The sequence below is a fragment of the Otolemur garnettii genome, unplaced genomic scaffold, assembly GCF_000181295.1.
Source record: "Otolemur garnettii isolate 467f Iridium unplaced genomic scaffold, OtoGar3 scaffold00024, whole genome shotgun sequence".
Classification (NCBI taxonomy): Eukaryota; Metazoa; Chordata; class Mammalia; order Primates; family Galagidae; genus Otolemur; species Otolemur garnettii.
The window spans coordinates 18,875,325-18,881,143 of record NW_003852419.1 but is presented as its reverse complement, the minus strand read 5'-3'; positions in this window follow the sequence as shown (position 1 = coordinate 18,881,143).

Genomic DNA, 5,819 nt, shown 5'->3' with positions numbered 1-5,819 from the left:
AAAGAAAGAAAAGAAAAGAAAGAAAGAAAGGGCTCACTTATGGTAGTTATGTTGACTAGCTATCACAGTTTGCCAGGGCTGTCCTAGGTTCAGCACTGAAATTTCTATGTCCAGGGAAATCCTAGTCCTGGGCAAACCAAAATGGGTGGTCATCCACCTTGGTAGCTCTCTCAGGATTCATGACCTTTTTCAGTGTTTCCCAGCAAACCTCTCATAGGTAATTAACACAAATTGGGGCATATTCCCCATTAGCCAGGAGAATACTAGGCACTGATTTGCTTAGACAAGCTAATTAATGTGACAAAGAACCAACCAAACAAACAAAAAACACAGAATTGCCTGATTGGGAAACCTTATCAGAGCTAGTCTCTAAAAGTAAATAGAATTCAACATCCCCTACTCATAACCACATGGTTGCTACACAGCTGGGAGCCACACCCATAATGTCCATAAGAAGATTCAACTGACATAACACCAGACATGTTTAGCATTTATAAAGCTTAAGCCTCAAATGAAACAAAGTGGTTTTGTATCCCCAAAATAAAATAAAGATGTCCCATTAAGAGAAAATTGTTCTATTTATAGAAAAGAATGTTAATAGACATTTTTGCTGAGATAACATTTTCACTGATTTGTCTAAGCAAATCAGTGCCTGGTATTCCCCTTGCTAAAGGAGAATAGGCCCCAATTTGAGCAAATGAGTTATGAGAGGATATCTCAGGGACAGAATGGCACAAAATTATACTCTTGTATTCACACAGTAATGGCAGTAGTAACAACTGATATTTTATTCTCTTTGGTCATATGCTGAAGCTGGGAGCAGCAAATAATTTGGTTTAAGTAGTTGTGCTGAAATATGGTTAAATGTAATTAAAAATAATCCCATCTAAGACTGTGGTCTTTATGTGGTACATACACTGTTCACTACTGACTCATATTTGGTGCCCCTTCTGTGAGGCCTCTTCTGCATGATATCCCCACCCTGCTGAAATCAGACAGTCATGTGATTTGCTTTGACCAGTGCAATGTGAGTAAATACATCGTGTGTCCACTGTCTGGCAGAAGTTTTGAAAGCCAAAAGGTCATTATGTTCTCTTTTTTCTTGACCATGATGACCAATTGTTCCAATGGTGCATGAGTAAGAAATCTCTATTATTTTAAGTCCCCAAAATCTGGGGGACATTTCTTACTATGGAATAATTAGCCTACCCTGTTTGAAATTTCCTGCAGGTTTTGCTTCCTCCACACATTCCTTCCTAGCCTCTTCACTCATTGCTTCCCTTTTTATGTGCTTAGTTCTTACACCCTTCTTAGTTCTTATGCCCTTCTTACAACTTTATACTTCACCACAATCCTGCCCTTGAGAATTTCAATCAATGAAGACGAAAAAAAAAAACAGTTCACTAGTCTGGAGCCTTGAAGGACTTTCTTGTCCTACAATGGCCAGATACCTTCTAAAAGAATCTTGAGCATACTACCTCCTAGACAGAAAACTAGAAACCTGAACATTAAACAAATACTTACACTTAACTAGCTTTTAATTATTGACTTTATGTAAACATTTCATATAAATTTAACATAAAAAATAAACATAATTTTTTAAATTTACCAGCAATTATATTCCATTCTCTACAACAATTATATTAATATAAATTTGAAATGAAGGCTTGGCGCCTGTGGCTCAAGCAGCTAAGGTGCCAGCCACATACACCTAAGCTGGCGGGTTTGAATCCAGCCCAGGCCCGCCAAACAATGATGGCTGCAACCAAAAAATAGCTGGGTGTTGTGGTGGGTGCCTGTAGTCCCAGCTACTTGGGAGGCGGAGGCAGAAGACTCACTTGAGCCCAAGAGTTGGAGGTTGCTGTGAGCTGTGATGCTACAGCACTCTACCCAGGGCAACAGCTTGAGGCTCTGTCTCAAAAAAAAAAAATTAAAAATGAAGCTTTTTATAAGTGTTTAATACTCTGGCCACTTGAAGAAATAAGAATGTCAACCAAAAAAACTTTCTCTTCCAAGCTCACACAGAAAATAATTCTATCATTTTATGAGTTTATTTTAAAGTAAAAATTCCTAGATTCCTACCTTAGAGATTCTGATTCAGTAGGTATTTTGAATCAGAATCAGAATTCAGTCAAATGACTGAATCATCAATAATTGGCACAAAGACAGGTCAATCCTCAACCCTCAAGGTAGATTTTTCTCTTTCTTTTTTTTTCGAGACAGAGCCTCAAGCTATCCTCCTGGGTGGGTAGAGTGCTGTGGCATCACAGCTCACAGCAACCTCCAACTCCCGGGCTCAAGCGAGTCTCTTGCCTCAGCCTCCCAAGTAGCTGGGACCACAGGCGCCCGCCACAATGCCTGGCTATTTTTTGGTTGCAGCTGTTATTGTTGTTTTGGCAGGTCCTGGCTGGATTTGAACCTGCCACCTTAGGTGTATGTGGCTGGCTGGCGCCTTAGCCACTTGAGCCACAGGCGCTGAGCCAGATTTTTCTCTTTCAAGTACTAGTCAGGAGATTTTAGAATGCCTGCCATACACCCACAAGTGCCCTGGTCATACTTCTAGCCAAAGAAAGTGGCTAGGCTATTCTTTGAATACCCAAATTCAGTTTCACTTATCCTTGCAGGAAAGTTTGTGTTTATTCCTAAATCTGTGTATGTCACTTACACATATATAAATATGTAAATTTTATTCCTATCAACAACATAAGAAAATAAAAGAAACTGTTACTCTGAAAAAAATGGTGAATTACCAAAAATAAGTTCTATGAACTAAATGTTTGCATCTCCCCACCCTCATAAAAAGTAACATGTTGAATTGTCAATTCCCAATATGACTGTATGACATTTGGAGATATGACCTTTCTATAGGTAAGAATAAACGAGGTCATAAGGGTGGTAGCATGATCCAGTAGGATTACTGCCTTTTTCAAGAGACAACAGAAAGCTTAATCCTCTCTCTGCTGTGTGAGAACACAAGAAGACAGCAGTCTGCAAGGCAGGAAAAGAGCCCTCACCAGAAAATGACCATGTTGGCACTCTGATTTGGACTTTCAGCCTCCAGAACAGTGAGAAAAATAAATGTCTATTGGTTAAGTCAACCCTTCTGTGGTATTGTTACAGCAGCCTGTACAGATCAATAATTTAGTACCACAACATGGGGTGCTACTGATGCAGGACAAGGTGGCACCATGACCTGCCACCTTAGCCCTGGAAGTGGTTGATGATGCGGCTGGAGGAACCAACTTGCTATCCAGCTGGACACCTGTGGGGGATACACTGGCGCTTTGCTGTCTCCGCCAAGGGCACTTCTGACTGGTCAGTTTCATGGATGGGTCTTGCTGTCTGGTCAATTTTATGTCAGTTTCCAAGGCCTGAGAGCTCATTGGACAGTTGGCTGTAATTGATGAGAGCCCACTCCCTAAAAATCAACATTGAGTTCCGGCAAAACAACCCCACTGCCACTATATAAACCCCTGAGCAGAGAGGCAAAGACAGATCTTGACAGACATTGAAGAGGGAGCAAGAGAGCTTGTTCCCCTCCTGGGTTCTTTCTGCCAAGAGGTTTGGTTTTTTGCAGTTGTAATTTTTGTTCCTTGAATAAATCCTGACTTACTACTGATCATTCTTCGAATCGCTGAGACCAAGAACCTGAAATCCGGTATCAGATTTGGCGAGCCAGCCAGGAGAGAAGACCAAGTTCCAGGAAAGACAACAGAAAGAAGACATCTGTAGTAAGTAATGGGACCGCTTACCTCTATCCTATTTTTCTGTATAGCTATCCTATTGGAGAACACTGAATTCAATGCCCCCCAGTCTGTAAATATGCATAGTGTAAATGCTGACTTCCAGGTCACAGCAAACTTTCTGTGGGGAGCAAACTTTCTAATTCCCCTTGGCTTCAGAAAGGAGGCAAAGGGACCGTTGGAAGAATTTTGAATCTAGTCTCTGTTTATTCCTTTTCCCTGGTCGAGAGCCGAGTGAGGAGGTAGCACCCAGAGGCCCTGGGGTCCCCAGCAATGGTTCTGACCCTGGGACTTGGGAAGGCCTTCGAAAACTTGTGCTCTCCCAGCTTTTACTATCTTCTCTTCTCTTCCACGGTCCCAATTTTTTTCTATTTTCTGTAGACCTCTTCTAGTTCTCTTCCTCTCCTTGATAGTACATACACTTCGTTTGAAAGTAGGTAGGAATTGTTTATATATTTAGTTAATTTTGTAGGAGTATTCTGGTTTTTTACAAGTGTGTATTAGATATTTTAAGGGGGCTTCAAATGTTGTAGGTGGGTTGAGGGTTATTACTTGTCATTGGTGTTTTTATGTTCCTAAAAACACAAGGGGCTGACCTTGTTAAAGAGAAGTTAGCCGCAAATGGGGGGGCGAAATGGCTCCCCTCTACAGTTTGTCTGGGCAACCAGAGGCCTGTGAAGGGAAGTCCAGGATGACTCCCCAAGGTGGGAATGGCCCTGAACCTTGGCTATTGCTCATAACCCTGGTATTTGATTTCTTCTGGTGTGGAAGAAGAGGGGAAATTTAAGAGAATTCTAGGTTTCTCTAGGACTTCCGCTAAGTGCAACTAGTTGTGATACAAAAAGTCTCAAAGGGTCTCTCAACTCAACCCTGATTTGTGACTAAATTTACTTGTTGTTGCCTTGCTAACCTTTGAGAAATAAAGAGAAGTTAGAAAACATAGTATTAACACCAAGACCTGCTCATACTGGAAAGCCTACTTTCCTTTTTGTTATGGGGAATTTAGAAAAAGCTTGCACAGATTCTATAGAGTTAAATGTGCAAACACTGCACAGCCATTTTCTCCAGGATGGGGGTTATCCCCACTAAGAAATACCTAAAAATATGGAAATGGCTCTGGAAATGGGTAGAGGATAAAAGAGTTTTGAGATATCTGCCAGAAAAAAGCCTATATTGCCATGAAAAGGCTGTTGGTAGAAATATAAACATGAAAGGCAGTGCTGGTGAGAGCTTAGAAGGAAAAAAGGAGAGCTGGAGAGAGTGCACCCTTCTTAAAGAACACATAATCATGAACAGAATATTGGTAGAAATATAGATACTGCAAACTGTTTTGGTGAGGTCTTGGACAGAAGTGAGGACCAAATTATTGGAAAATGGAGAAAAGGTGAACTGTGTTATGAAATGGCAAAGAATCTCACTGAACTGTATTCTAGTGTTGTGTGAAAGACAAGAAAATATGAACAATGAATTTGGATATTTAGCTAAGCAGATTTCCAAGCAAAATGCTGAGAGTGGAGCCTGGGTCTTTCTGATCACTTATATAATAGTAAAATGCAAGAGGGAATGAACTGAAGAAAAAACATTAAGCAAAAAGAACAGAACTGGCCAACCTCATGACACAATGGTCTGACTCCAAAAATGAACAGAACTTAAAAAAGATTTTGAAATTTCTCAGCCTATCAATATTGCGAAAAGTGAGAAAGCTTGTTCTGATGAGCACACCAAGACTACTGTGGATGTGAGTGGATGTGAACCACAAATTTAACCAGCTACATCAGCAGAAGGTAGGAATAGAGATGTGATTATAGCAGTAGGAACACCAATAGTTTGAACTACAGGGGGTAGAGAAAACTGGAAGAAATGCGGAAAGGCTGTCGGATTTCTTAGCTTCTACAAATAGTTATTTAACCAGAACATGCTTTATCCTTCAAGAAAAAGGAAGACTAACCCTAAAGGCAATAAAGCTGTCACAGGCCCAAGGGCAAGGCTGCTTGCTCCTGGGTTTCAGGAACAGAGCTCTTGCAGACAGCTGTGGAAATGGCAAAGCATACAAGATATGGGCAGAGTTTATCAAGA